Source organism: Camelus ferus, chromosome 1, assembly GCF_009834535.1.
Source record: "Camelus ferus isolate YT-003-E chromosome 1, BCGSAC_Cfer_1.0, whole genome shotgun sequence".
NCBI lineage: Eukaryota > Metazoa > Chordata > Mammalia > Artiodactyla > Camelidae > Camelus > Camelus ferus.
In genome coordinates, this window is record NC_045696.1 from 28977120 (window position 1) to 28993827 (window position 16708).

Consider the following 16708-nt stretch of genomic DNA (forward strand, 5'->3'; position numbering starts at 1 on the left):
AAGGGCTGCACGTGCTCTTCCTGGATTCTGTGGTTATTTGTTAGCCAGCTTTGTGTGGGAATAGTTAACCAATACGTTCGCAGCTGAAAAGAAGTATGATAATGAAGTATACAACCTACTCTCCTATATTAGGTACTGAGGAACCATTCTTTTTTTTTTCTCTCTTTTCTTCATTTAACTCATTTGCTATTATATATCTTATAAATTCACATGAATGAGTTAACATTTGTGCTTTTTTTGTTTTGCTTGTTTTGTTTAAATCAACTAATGATCCCTCACCTAAAATAGACCCCAAATTGTTAATGATTGTTAAATTACCTTCTGCAATATTTATTTTAAAATAGTATGATGTCACTCTGAGAAACAAGAGGATGGAGGGTATGACCATCTCTTGTTTTTATGCACCTATACTTAAATTTTAATCTGTTAACGAATTTCTTCTAGCATTCCTTTTCATGGCCTCCTGCACAAGTCCTTAAGTTAAGAATAATAAAACTACCAATGTGTCTTTTACATGAAAATCATCTTTATCACTTCCCAGACAGATGCTAGGCAATACCAAAGCTTCACTCCTTTACCTTACAAAAGGAAGGATGCTAGAAACATTTAGGTATGTTTGGAATTCTCTATATTTTAATTAGCTCAATCATATTTTAAGAGCTCTTCTATTTTTCAAACACACAATAATACAGGAAGTCAGCTAAATCAGAAAGACAGGATTACCCTGCTCTAGCTTAATTTTATAAGGTCAAAGTTTATTAATATAAATGGATTTTACTAGTTGTTTACATGTTTTTAGGTAAGTAGAGCCATACATGTATTTGTATGCAAATTTCAACACAGTGACCAATACACAAATTGACTTATTTAAATATTTCATTCCTAGACTTAAAAACCCTTTTCTACTTAGGAGGGTTATAGCTTAGCTCACCATTTTTCAGGTCAAATTGAAAGGCCCTAGAGATTTGTCAATGTCTTCAGAGTCTACAATACTTTCTTAAATTCGGGATAGTTATTACTTGAGTCCTTAAGAAACACAGATAAACCCACATATTTATATATTACATACAATAAAGAATTAAACTTTTCTCTATTCTAATATTGTCAGTTCTATAATAAATTTACTCAGGTATTAATGGTCAGTTTCTACTCATATTTACCAGAATGGAGAAGCTTGGTCTTTTGGGAGAAAACTAGAGTGTCAAATAAAAAGTATATAGAATTCCCAGATAATTTCAGTATAGAAATGACTTTCTGCCAGTAAACAATAATCTAAGACCATCAGAACATAAAGTTGGTAGGAAAATGTTCATTTTGATTCTTTACTTTGAGAAGTTTTAAGTACTATCATTGGCATTTCGTATTCCAATAGTCTTTTATGTGATCTTCATTGTTGGACAATACACAAGAATCTAAGAAGTTCTATTCTGCCTAGACTGGGTGTAATATACAGATCTGACTCCAGTTGGAGGCAGAAGGTATCTTCAAGTTAGTTTGTAAATGATTTTAGCTTATGAGGTAGAATGTACTGAGTCAGAATCACAATATAATTTAGTATAAAATAGTGTACCCAGTATTGTGTACTAGGTACCTAGTGGGCTGGAGTGATGCTTAATTTTATGTGTTACCTTGGCTTAGGTCATGGTGCTCAGTTGTTTGGATGTTCTTGTGAAGGTATTTTTTTTCTATGTGATTAACATGTAAATCGATAGACATTGAGTAAAATAGATTATCCTCTATAATGTGAATGGGCCTCATCCAATCAGTTAAAGGTCTTAAGAATAAAGACTGAGCTTTTCCTTAGGAGGAAGGAATTTGAGCTTAATACTGCAACATCGAATCTTGTGCACAAGAATCTAATCATGCGGTTGGGGTGCCGTCTGCCAGGTTTCTCCACTGTGAAGTAATTTTCTCTTTGTAATTAATAGTGTTTTGGGGGAGGTATTTTTTTAAAAATACATAAATATCCTGTTTCTTATTGTATTTTTACTCACTGATTTTTGGCGCCCATCAGTAGGTCTTGCCTGTAGCAATATTACAGTGTTGTCTTCCATTAATTTTTACCACTGGACTTGGCAGTACTAGGAGATGACACAAAGGATTGAGGGTTCAGGATATATTTTTCCTTTCACCTACTTTGTGGCATCATTCTTATCTTCCTTTGGAACTAAACTCAGTCATCTTATCCTAATAAAAATAAAAATTATTCTCTTTTATACTGATAACAGTGATGTAAGGAGTCCAAAAAGCCATATGGTAAACTAGGTTCCAGTACAATAAAACCATTGCTGTGCTTCTTGGTAGAAAGATGGCTCGTTTTGTTCTGAGACCTTAAATCATCAGATCTAGTAGTTCTGGGATGAAGGAAAACATTTTGCCAGTCACTCATCAAGTGAAGTAGCTCCTAGACTATGTGCTCTTCAGTGGGAGAAAGAGCGCTGTGTATTGGTCACTGATTCAAAGCATGTTCTGCATCCTGTAGGTGGGCTTCACAACCTTGCAGGGCATGACTCTACAGATGGTGCCATAACTGCAGTTTCAATAGGCCATTCCAGCACCAAGCAAGATCAGCTGCTTCTGATAATGTGGCCCATGCAATCATGATGGAACACAGAAATGTCAGCCCATTGCTTTACTTATGTTGGCTGTACAATAAATTCTTTTATCACAGCCAATGTTAAGTTGGATACAAAGCTGATGATTGTAGCACTGAGCAATCCACAGGTGGTGTTGCTATCTGAAGCATGGCGGTCTTGTTGATAATGAAAGCCTGCTGGAACCAACTCACTACCAGATGACTCTGATACACCACAGGGATTTTGCCACATTGATAACCTGACATAGATCTCTGATGCTGCATCATTGGCTTTCAGTGGGGGCAACAGCTGCATGAGCTTTAATCAGGGGACATATATACTGTTGAACACTTCTAGGACCAATATGCCTGGCCCCATGCCTACATGTTCATGAGCTCACTGAACAAACACTGGGGTATCTGGCGAAGAGGCAGCTCATCTTGTCTACTGACTCAAATGCAATGTGGAGAGAGCATTCTACAGTCACACAAATATTTTCAAAGTCCGGGCCCATTATGAGAGGTCCATTCACATATTTCTTAATACATGTCACTGATCTTCCTATCTTCTTTCAGTTACCTATTAACGTAGCAAAACTTTTAACCACTGTTTAATGTCAATTCTAATGTCAATGTCAATTGTAATTCTCCCCTGTGTCTCCTATACAGTAAATATAGATTCTATGTACAAGTTCCAGTTCTATTCAGAGAAGAGTTTTACTTACTCACTGTCCATCAGGGCTGTCATAAAACAGTACTCCTTCAGCTCATATTAGCATATTAGTTTTAAAAATCTGTATACCAGTCTTGAATTGTTTTCCTTATTCATCCACTGTGCATAAATAACTGCCATGATGAGGTTTCAGCTGCCAGTGCAGCAAGAATATTCACATTAAGAATCCACCTATTAATACAATTTAACTATGATTTTTCAACCTGCTTGAGCCAGAATATATATACTGCTGGTCATGCCTGCTTTATGGTTTAGTTAAGTAAGAACACACCCACTTCAAGAAGAGCAGCTCAAATTACATGGTGCATGTTTAAACATGTCTCCATCAGGACCCAATACCAAACCTTGATCTCCATCTCAGAAGACGAATAATCATTTGCTAAAGAAGGCATAATCTGGTTATAAAAGAAATAAGTCACGGGATGTAATATACAGCATGGTAACTATAGTTAACAATACTCTATTGCATATTTGAAAGTTGCTAAGAGAGTAAATTTTAAAAGTTCTCATCACAAGGAAATAAAAGTTTGTAGCTATGTAAGGTGACGAATATTACCCTGACTTCCTGTGGTGATCATTTCTCAATATACACAAATATCAAATAATTATGCTGTGTACTTGAAACTAATATAATGTTATATGCAAATTATACATTTAAAAATTAGAAAGAAGAAGGCATAACTTTATTTCATAACTTGAATTGCCTCATTGTAATTCTTCTATGGGGTTTTAAACATGAGCCATAGAGCACAATAAACTACTCATATATGGAAAAAATATTCCTTAAAAGCCTATATACTTGGGACCATGTTAACGAAAACTTATTCAAAATAATTGAAGGAGATTTTTCTTTCATACCATCCTTATATTGTCATGTTTTGTATCTCTTGCCATTATATATATATATTTCCAGCTTTTCCTCCACTGTACATAAAGTTCCTTAGTTGCACAGCAACCTTGTTCGTAACAGAAATTATGAGGAAGTGCACTGTATCAGAACTGCACAAGTAACTTATAATAGTGGCCCTTCTCCCTCAATACCTTTCCATGTTCCTCCCATGATCCATTCTTTGGTGGTAAATAACAACAACAATCTCCTTCAAGCCCAGTCGCAACTCATGTGTTTGAATAGTGTTCTTTAGCTGTATTTTTGCTAAAATTGACATTAATTTCATAATGTTGTAATCATAGATGATCAGTATACATTCCAGGATCCCCAGGATAAAGATATAAAACAACGTATCACATGGACTTCAGAACTGAGTATGTAGGTGAGATAATACTTATGCTAATTAATGCCTCATTCTAGATATTTTTATAGGGATATAGAATATGAGCATCTCAGTTTAGAACCTGGGTTAGGTACTAATCTTCATTTTATCTCTTCATTTCCATTATAATTATCTTATCTTTTATAGTCCACTCAACCTAAAATGAAATTTACCCAAATCTCACAGCACCTAGAATCCATTTTCATTATTTATCTTCTTTTTTGCCCATTGCATCAGTAAATATATGATACACGTTCTTTACCTTCTAGCCCTAAAAACTGTGGTGAACGTTTTATTTTGTTTCTGTGTGAACCTTTTATTTTGACAGAACACTCTGTTATATAAATGGGCCAGAGTCTGCCCCTGTGTATTGATCGAAAATGGCCCCCATGCTGTTTACTTCTTTTACAGCAGGATACACTGTTAACCCAGAGCCTGCCAGTGCCAAATGCAAATTCTTATAATTCAAATGTTTAAATATAGTCCAACTAAACTTTTTTTTTTTTTTTTTTTGGTCATTTAGAACCTTCATATGTACTCTACCCTCCAAAACTGCAGCTACAAAAGACCCCAAACTGCTTCTGCTCTCTGGATCTCTTATGACCCAGGGATTTGCCACCTTACTGCTGACCTACACCCCCCAGACAAGTCAAACTCCTCTGCAACTTCCTTTTCTTCCCCTGGAGGTTCCTGACGCTAATGTCCTTTTGAGTGGTAGCTTCTAGATGCTGTCTCTTGTTAGAAGGCACTTCCTCTTTCATATACTCCTGTCCAAGCACCATTCAGTAAAGCTTGTCATGTGTTACTGCCTCATGTGGTCCTGTTTTTCCCCCAACGGCAACTCTAAAATCCTCTAATTTACCACAGTCTCAAAATTTAGCAAACTTCCAACCATGTGGCACTCAATATACCTCTCATAGAAGCTTTGAGGCCATTTTCTTCATTCTCAGCCACTTCAAAAACTCCTGGAAGAAGGAATAGTCTCTAACTATTGAGACATAGTAGGAGGGAAATGAGAAATCTGAAGTTGTGAGCAGCCAAGGGCTGTAGGAACTCTGTCCCCTAGCAGCTTGAAGAGAAGTCACTTAGTGTTTGAAACATCAGAAATATTGGCGGTAATAAGAACCCAGTGTGTGCAGCAGAGAGAAACCATCAACAGAATTCAGATAACAGTAATCCTGGGCAGGGGGCTTCAGGGCAGGACAATGGCAGCAGGGAGATAACAACCAATGACACTGGGAAAATAATTGTGTCCTAAACTGCTCCCTGTGTTGTTCATTACAATATTTCTAAAAAAAAAAAAAAATGTAATTTCTATTTGTGCCAGTCTCTCTTTTTTTCCAGAGCTGTTGGCTCTAGGAGTCATGTCCTGATATTCTTTGCTGAAATGGTGGGAAAAAAAAATAACACAAACACTTTTGCTTCTTTTCTCTAAAGTCCTGAAATGAAAGAGAGAGAGAGAGAGAGAGAGAGAGAAAGCAAGATGAAATGTTGATTATATGGTAGTCCGAGATGGGAGCAGAAAAAGGATGATTTTTGTGAGCCCATGTTCTTGAAACTCAATTCATCAGTTTGAAATTCAAACACTTGTCAAACAGGACAAGTTCTGCATGGTTATAACTTGGAAGCACTAAAGTTATTGATTTTTAAATTTAGATTCTTTGTCTTTTTTTATTTCTAGGAATACACTGAGTTTCGTAAAATTCACTGCAATTTCAGTGGGACGAAAATGACACAGTAAATACAAGAAAACAACTTGAGAAAAATGCTCAAAAAGTAGTTTTTGGAGAATTGTATATACACACAGGGCAAGCACATGTGTCAGATTTTCCGTTAGAGAGCTACTTATAATACTCTGACTTTTTCTGAGACAATATACTGGACTATATGGCCTAATTTTTACCTCAGAAAATCACATTGCTCCATGTGCATTCTTCATTCATGCTGAAATAGGAAACCAATTCAAATGTACTGATGTCTTTTATATTCAATGAGTGAGTGTGTTACAATATTTATCAGGCTATATAATCTCAAAAACTTATATTTGTAATAGATTTGATGAGGCTGAAAATAGGCAATAACAAAATTTTGTAGTCTTAGAAGACCCAACTTAAATATTAGTTAAAAAATCAATCAAAGATAATAACATACTTACTAAGTTATTAGAACTTACTGTTATAACAGAATTCAAATTTAGTTCAGAAATTAGTTACATAAAATAGCTAATTATGAAAAAGCTGATTATAAAAAATCATATGTAACAATATCAACATTTTAAAGATTAATTTGTTAAACCTCTATGCTAGACTCAATCTGAGAAAAATTTTATCCTCAAACCTGAAAATATAGATTCAACTTCCATGTTACTCATTTTAACACTCCCATTTTCAGCTGCACACACTAAGCTCTAGTATTTTTATTATACTGATTTTAGTCAAATGTAGAATATACTTATAAAATTAATGAAAATATCCTCTTAAAATATTAAAGTGTAGAAAATTATAAAAACAGTGCTTAACCAAAGAATCTAAGAGTTACTTTTTGACACATTTGCTGAGAGTTAAAATAAATAAATTGTTTTAGCAGTTGAAGGGAAATAAATGTTCTGTTAAATTAATATTCATATACTTATGAAAAATTTGTTGCTTTATTAAAGTGAATCATAGCTTTAGATGTGCTTAGCTGAGATAACTTGGAAGAACTGATTATTTAGGCATGAAACCAACAAAATATTCAATAAAAAATACTTTAGAAACTGGATTTTTTTTGCATCATTTCCACATATGTTCCTTTCCATTGGTTAATCAACAAAGTTAAAAAGTATTTTACAAAAGAAAACATACATTGCTTGTAATATTAATGATATTATTTAAAAATCTCAAACCATCAATTAATAAACAGAAAAAAGAAATCTTTACTCCTAATTATTTGTGTTGAAGGTATTCTGAAGCTATCCTTTATTAACTTATAAATTCTAATGTTTCCTCCTTAGGCCAGTGACCATTTGTCCTTCTTAATAGGCCCAGAAAAGAGAGTTTCCTCACAAATTACAAGTCAGTTTTATTTAAGCAAATTCAGTACACAAAATAAACATTGATATATGTTTATTCATGTTTCAAACTCTTTATTAAAAGTTGGGTCTTTATTCCAGATGTGCTTTCTAAATCAAGGACAAAAAAGTACTGTGTAATAATTTCTAGAAACAAACAATCCTCCAAGACTGATTCAGGGAGAAATAAATAATCTGGATAGATCACTAATAGTGAAATTGAATTTTTGTTTAAAAAGAAATAACTTCCCAACAAATAAAAGTCCAGATGGCTTCAGAGGGGAATTCTACAAAACTCATAAAGAAGAGCTAACACCTCTCCTTCTCAAACTATTCCAAAAATCTGAGGAGGAAGGAACATGTCCAAATTCATTTTATGCAGCCACTGTTACCTTGACACCGAAACCAAAGACACTACAAAAAAAAAAAAAATGACAGGCCAATATCTCTGTTGATTATAGATGCAAATATCCTCAACAAAACATTAGTAAATAAAATTCAATAATCTATACAAAGGATCATACACCATGATCAGGTGAGATTCCATATCTCAAATAATAAAGGAAATTTATGATAAACCCACAGCTAACATTATACTCAATGGTAAAAAACTAAATTTTTTTTCTCTAAAATCAGAAACAAGACAAGAATGCCTGTTCTTGCCACTTCTATTTATCATAGTATTGGAAATCCTAGCCACAGCAGTCAGACAAGAAAAAAGTAAATAAAAGGCATCCAGATTGGAAGGGAAGAAGTAAAACTGTCACTATTTGCAGATGGCATGATATAGAAAACCCTAAATTCTCCACCAAAAAACAATGAGAACTAATAAATGAATTCAGTAAAGTCGCAGGATAAAAAATTAATATAGAGAAAACTGTTGCCTTTATACCCATGGGTAGTATACTATTAGAAAGAGAAAACAAGAAGACAATCTCATTTAAAATTATATCAAAAAGGATAAAATATCTAGAAATAGACTTAACCAAGGAGGTGAAAGACCTATACTCTGAAAACTATAAAACATTGATAAAGGAAATTGAAGGTGATACAAAGAAATGGAAAGATAGTCCATGTTTATGTATCTGAAGAATTAATATTGTTAAAATCTCCAAACCACCTGTAGCAATGTACTAATTGAATGTGATCCCTATCAAAATATCTGTGACATTTTTTATAGAACTAGGACAAATAATTCTAAAACTTATATGGAATTACAAAAGACACTGAATAGTCAAATAAATCTTGAGGAAAAAAAGAACAAAGCTGGCAGTATCATACTCCCTGACCTCACAATATATTACAAAGCTATAATAATCAAGACAGTATGGTACTGGCACAAAAAACAGACACAGATCAATAAATTAGAATAGAGAACACAGAAATAAACCAATGCACCTATGATCAACCAACCTAAAATAAAGGAGGCAAAAATATGCAATAGAGGCAAGACAATCTCTTCAATAAGTGGTGCTGGGAAAACTGGACAGCTACATGTAAAAGGAAGAAAAAAAATATTTTATCACACCATATAGAAAAATAAACTTAAAATGGATTAAACTCCTAAATGTAAGACTAGAAACTATAAAACTCCTAGAATACATAGGTAGACCATTCTTTGACATAAACAACAGCAATATTTTTTGTTATCTGTCTCCTAAGGCAAAGGAAACAAACAAGTAGGACATAATTAAATTTAAAAGTTTTTCCACAGCAAAGCAAACTACTGACAAAGCAAAAAGACAACCTACTGTGAGTGGAAAAATATTTGCAAAATATATTACCAATAAATGGTCAATATCCAAAATATATAAACAGTTCATACAACTAAATATGAAAAAAACAAACAACCCAAATACAAAATGAGAAGACCTGAATAGACATTTTTCCAAAGAAGATATGCAGATGGCCAAGAGGCACCTGAAAAGATAATCAAAATCACTAATTAGAGAAATGCAAATCAAAACTACAATGAGGTATCACCTCACACCAGTCAGAATAGCCATCGTTAAAAAGTCTGTAAATAATCAATGCTGGAGGGGGTATGGAGAAAAGGAAACCCTCCTACACTGTTGGTAGGAATGTAAATTGGTGCAGCCACTATGGAAAACAGTACGCAGGTACCTCAGAAAACAAAAAATACAACTACCAAATGATCCTGCTTTTCTACTAGTTGGTATATACTGGAAGAAAACAAAGGCAGTAATTCAAAAAGATACATGCACCACAATGTTCTTAGCATTATTTACAACAGGCAAGAAAAGTGAGCAAACTAAGTGTCCATCAACAGATGAATAGAGAATACATGGTATATATTAATGATTGTGAAGTTCATAATTCAATAATTCAGCGAATTGTATATTCCAATATGAGTTTACCTTTACTATATGAAAAAAATGGCAGTTTGGTTTTATTTCTTCAGTATGAGAAACCTTTCCATGTTAATTATTTTAAATATGTGAGTATTAAAAGTTATTGCTGTCATAAATATAGGAATTAAAAAATTCTCTCATATGTATCTTGATAACTTAGTACACCCAAAGATTGTCATAATAAAACTAGATAAAAAGATTCTTTCTTGGAAAAGAATCTCAGCCCAAAGAGAAGATTGACAGTAGTTATATTGGAAGGAAAATGGAGCTGCTAAGAATAACTCAGTTATTACTGACATTCTAAGCAAAAGTATTTAAAGCATTTCAAATTCTTGTTCACATATGAAGGGGTGGTTAAAAATAAAAAGATGCCCAAATAAGGCTCAGAATTGTGATTTACATATAAAAAATGTAGTGGGTTTCAAATTTAATACCATCCCTAGAATTAATTCAGAAACTGGATATAGCTGTATGAAGTAAATGAAGGTTTTGTAAGCAATAAAAGTTGCTTGTAATTTTAATCTCCGAGTAGAAAGTAACATCTGATAATCCCTCAGAGGAATCTTAGAATTTATTTTCCAAGTGATATTAAATGGACATGTTTGATTTATTTTCTTCTGATTGACACTTTGAACAAAGTTTTCATGAAGCCTAAGAAACATTAATTACAAGAGCTGTATTAAATCAGAAGACAGGCAACAGCCATTTGGGCTGCCTGGTAAGGAACATGGGGTTCTGGCAACATAAAATGACAGTGTAACAGAATCAAGTACAGAAGAGCACAGAAATGCTACAATCTCCAGGCAATGCTATAATGAACTTTATTAATAGAGGTATTCCAATCCCCTAAAATCTGAATCATAGACAGGATCTAGGAGTTCATCTTCATTTTACAAATGAACTAAGAACAACTTAGGAGGTCAGGTGAATTCCCTAAGATCATTAATAATTAATTCAAGGTTCAAACCTTATCTCAAGGCTTCAAATTTCTAGTCTAATGCACTTTTCTCCTTTGTCATGTCTCATTTTTTAAAGACGTAGTATCTGAAGTATGCTTTTTTTACAGGTTGCTAAACCCTTTAAAACATATTTACTTGAGATAATCTAAAGTTGATATCAGTGATTTTTATCTCAAGCTACTAACTGTATAAAAATAAACATCAATGTTATAATTCATGGTGGGATATGAATTAATATTTAATTCATAGATAAGTTGGGTTATATAATTTATACTTGATATTTAGAATATATATGGCAGTTCAGATATGCCTGTAAGTTCTTTATAATAAAATGGGAAAAGTTTAAATCTTTCAGTTAGTGAAATAATTTTTACATTTTTCAGTTCACCTGTCCGAAATATCAGGGACCAAAGAATATCTTTTAAACAGGATGCAAACACATAGACATTCCTTGAATAAGTAAATGGAGATAAATTCATCAAAATACCATCTTGTTTTTCTTATTCTCCTAGGAAATCAGATGAACTACAAGACTACTGCATTTGTTAAAATCCCATTACTTTCTTCCACTCCAGGGCTTTTTTAACTTTAGATACATCAGAATCATCTGGTTAAATTGTTGACATCACACCCAGAGTTTCAGATTCAGTAAATATGAGATGGGGTTTGAGGATTAACATTTCTAATAAATTCCTTGGTGACGCTGGTGTGGCTGGTCTCATGAACACGCTTCAAGAACCAGAACTGTTTCACTCTACCTAGTTTATTTGTATTTTAATGTAAGCAATTATACATTATTCCATAAAATTAATTACTAATGTAACTGTCAACATATTTTTTTCCCTTAGGCTATTTTTTTCTAACTTGGAGAAAAAAACTTGACCTGGGTTAATTTTCATATCTATCCACACTCTCCCATTGTTTTAAAACACAGTGTGCTTCAATCTATTCAAGCAATCATTATGAGATCCCAGTTCCCTATGATTTTAATCTATATTTCTCACTTTAGTATGAGGCTATTTCTTTATTTTTAAATACATCTGTCAATGGGAAATAATTGTGTTCTGGATTGTAACAATAATTTTTATAAATTTAATGATTGGTATTAAATAGACAATTGAGCCTCTCCTCAAATTTCTCCCATGAACAAACACCGATTGCAGCTCTTGATGGAAGAGTGCAAAATTGGTGAGTTGTGAAATACAGCCTGCCAGGGTACTGGGGGATCTATTAAATCACCTCGGTGTTTCTTCCACAGCCTGAATTACCAGTTCATTTATTTGTTCTTCCTTCAACTTCTTAGAGATTTCACCTGTAAAATTGCTCTCCCTTTGATCCTGCCTTGCTTTTCACAATTTAATTGAAATGTGGAAACAAAAAATGGATTCACAGAGAGTGAAATATTTTTTGAGTTTATACACTCACTAAAACATACAGTTCAGAATGTTTGTGTGTGGTGGTGGGGGTGGTATGTAGCTTCTCAGTTCTTGTGAGGGCAATGATCCCCTCTCTGATATAACTTATCCTCAAAAGCCGTCCTGATTTTTTATTAGATCGAGTCATTATTTAATATTATATAATGGTCTATCAAAAATGGAATTGTTAGGGAATAGAATTAAATATTTTTTGATGTGACAAAATTCTTACAAGACTTTCATAGTAGCTAAAACACTGGCAGGAAATTTTTTTATTGAATTATAGTCAGTTTACAACTGTCAATTTCTGGTGTAGAGCATAATGTTTCAGTCATACATATATATTCATTTTCATATTCTTTTTCATTATTGATTACTATGAGATATTGAATATAATTCCCTGTGCTATACAGAAGAAACTTGTTTATCTATTTTATATACAGTAGGTAATATTTGCAAATCTTGAACACCCAATTTGATAGCACCATGAGAATTTCTGTTCCCATGTCTCCTGTGTCTCTGAAAAGCAAAGAAAAACCAGTATTCCTTGAAGAGTTATGAAACTCACAGGAGAACTCCTAAAGTCAATTATGATTATCATAAATATGTATGATTTGGATTTTACTTAAAATGTATCATTCTTAATGAACTGCTTTTAGAATTCAGGTTAACCTTTTGTTCTATAAAATGCTGAAATACAAGGCTTCTGGACATAAAAGAACACAACTGGAACTAGAATTCTCCAAGAACTGGCTGTGGGGTTATTTGCATGAGGCTCTTATTCTGAAGTTTGAAAGGATAAATAAATAGACTGCATTTCTTCTGCAAGTCATCTAGAAATTAGAATTCAGATGCTACCAGGAACAACATTACACTGCAGTATCCGAAAAGGTATACTTTAGGTCGTGAAAATCTCAAGAAGCATCAATGTGTACCACATGTTGTATACCCTTATGGAAACAGGCTTGTGTGCTGTGGAATTCTAAAAACTTTGTTACTGGAATTTATTTTAATGTGTATTTCGCATTATAAATCCCAAATATGTGGTAAATTTTTCAATGTCCCATTTGGAAATAAAAGTGAATCATTATAACCCCATTATAAGGTTAAAAAACATTATTTTACCAATTAATTTAATATTTTATAAAAAAAGAGGAGTGGATATTTCCCATACACTGTGGAGCATAAATGGAAGATTCAACTGAGGCTTTAGAGAAGTACTAGCCCATGCAAATAATCCATGAATAAGACAGTTGCTCACACATTACCAGTCCCCTACCTAGCTCTTCTATTTGAATGTATTTTGTATTCTTCAGCTTAAAAGATCTAAGGGAGAGGAGGAGAAAAACCTCATTTCTGCTTTTGCTATACTAAAGCAGTACAAAGAATTACCAAATGTGATGTTTTTAACTCTACCTTAAATATCGTAAGTCTGATTTTGTGTCTTTGCCCTTAAAGTTTGCCTTTCCACTTTGGACAAAGGGATACTTCTCTACACACGGGACAAAACTCAGTGTGCATTTAAAATCAGAGTCACAGGCATACACAGTATTTACTTATGGGTGATATGTTACTTTTAAAAAAACTAATAAATGTTTACAATAAAATGGTATTACATTGAACGTAAATAACTTTAACTGGACCAACAATTATTTTAATGCTCCCAGTCCTGGAGGTTTCAGAGATTTAAACACAATAATTAAAAAGAAATATTTTTAATAAAGTAGGCAGGTAGGTACACTTCATACTGAGAAAGAGTATTATATTTCAATAATATAAATGCTTACACAATTGCTCTCTTTGTATTAATTATGGATTTTTAAACCTTTGCTTTATTTTTTTATTTTTGGCTTAGACTCTATTGTCTATTTTGGGGGAGGTAATGGACAAATACAGTGGATATTTCAAAAGATTAAAAAGGATGGGGGTGTATAAAAGTAAGTCTCACCCCTAGTTTCCCAATTTTCTTCTCAGCAAAACTATATTTTCAACTTCTTGCATATCCATTTAGAGATATTTTATGCAAATATAAGAAGTATTAAAAAGATTTAAAGTGGATATTCTGTCATGCCAGGGAAAGGAAATATATTTTAATAGCATATAGATTTCCATAATTACTTGTTCTCTTCCAAATATAAGCTTTAAATGTTTGCTTTACTTGAAATGTATTACATGATACATTTTTTAACCTTAGTTTTCTTAGATATTATTGAAATTATAAAGATATTTATTTTAATGAATAAATATACTCTAAAATATTTCACTGAGCTTTATAAAAAATATTTTTATTTTTATGTGGCTTTTCTCATTTTATTAAGTAGTGTCAGCTCAGACTTTTTTTTAAATTTGCCTTAAGAGTGAAGGTACATTGGAAATTGACACAACATTGTAAACTGACTATAACTCAATAAAAAAAAAGTTATAAAAAAAAGAGTGAAGGTACAATAATAACTTAAACATACTTGGATTTTTTTGAGAGGGTACATCATAACTAGTGTTAATCATTGATTGATTATCAGAATCATAGTAAGTTGTTACACTTCATTTGTAGACTATAATTCACATACATTGTACCCATATAGAAACCTGCTTTCCTAGTTTTTAAACATTTAGAGAATTAGAATTTGGAGGAGAGTATGAGAATAAAAATACTAATTGTCATTTTGCTTCAAAATCTTTGAAAATCAGTGTTAATTGGATTCTATTCCATTAAATTGTACACAATTCTGTCATTTAAAATCCATGAATTAAATATACCATATAGAACTCTCAGAGTTATTACAAAAGCTTTACCTGTGTAATATCTCTTGTTCCTTTAAACATACAACAAAGACAGAAATCTGAATTTCTTCAGAGAAATACCAGTCTATCCCAATACTGGAAAATATAATTTCTTTTTTTTTTTTCTGGTAGTTTCTTTGGTTTAGGTATCAGGATAATGTTGGTCTTGTGGAATAAATTTGGGAGTGTTCCATTATCTTAATGTTTTTGGAATAGTCTAAGAAGGAAGGATATTAGCTCTTTTTATATGTTTGGTAGAACCCGCTGTGAAGCCACCTGGTCCTGAACTTTTGTTTGCTGGGAATTTTTTACCACAAAGTCAATTTCACTAATGGTGATTGGCCTTTTCAGATTGTCTTTTTTTTTTTTTTTTCCTAATTCAGTCTTGGCAGGTTGTATATTTTAAGAAATCTGTCCATTTATTTTAGGTTGTCCAATTTCTTGGCATACAGCTATCTATAGTATTCACATAATATTTTTTTGTATTTCTGTGGTATTGGTTATTTCTTCTCATTCACTTCTTATTATTCTCTCTCTTTTCTTCTTGATGAGCCTGGCTAAAGGTTTATCAATTTTGCTTATCTCTTAAAAAAAACCCAGCTATTTGTTTCATTGATCTTTTCTATTGTTTACTTGGCTTCCATTTTATTTATTTCCCTTGTGATCTCTATTATTTCCTTTCTTCTACTGACTTTGGGCTTTGTTCTTCTTTCAATAATTCCTTTAGATTGTAGGTTAGTTTGTTTATTTGGGATTTTTCTTGCTTCTTGAGGTAGGCCTATGTTGCTATAAACTTCCCTCTTAGAAGAGTTCTTGCTGCATCCCATAGATTTCGGAAAATTGTGTATTTTCATTTGTCTGGGGTATTTTCTGATTTCTTCTTTCATTTCTTCATCGACCCATTGTTTTTCACTAGCATATTGTGTTTGTGTCTTTCCCATTTTTCTTCCTTTAATTGATTTCTAGTTTCATACTAATGTGGTCAGAAAAAAACGTTGATATAATTTGTATCCTCTTGTTGACACTTATTTTGAGGCCTACCATGTGATCTGTGTTGGAGAACAGGTCATGTGCATTTGAAAAAAATAACGTATTCTGCTGCTTTTGGATGGAATGTCTTATAGATATCTATCAAGAACAACTAGTCTATTGTGTCATCTAAGACCACTGTTGTCTTATTAATTTTCTGTCTGAATGTTCTGTTCACTGATGTAAGTAAGCTGTTAGAATCCCCTACTATTATTGTATTATTGTCAATTTTTCCCTTCATGTCTGTTAATGCTTGCTTTATATATTAGATGCTCCTGAACTGGGTACATATATGATAACATTTATAATATCCTCTTCTTGTATTGATCATTTTATTATTATATAATGCCCTTATTTGTCTTATTATAGACTGTTTTGAAGTCTTTTTTTGTCTGATATGAATACTGCAACTCCAGGCTTCTTGTTGTTTCCACTTGTATGAAATATCTTTTTCCATCCCTTCATTTTCAGTCTGTGTATATCTTAGCTCTGAAGTCTCTTGTAAGCAGCATATAGATAGGCCT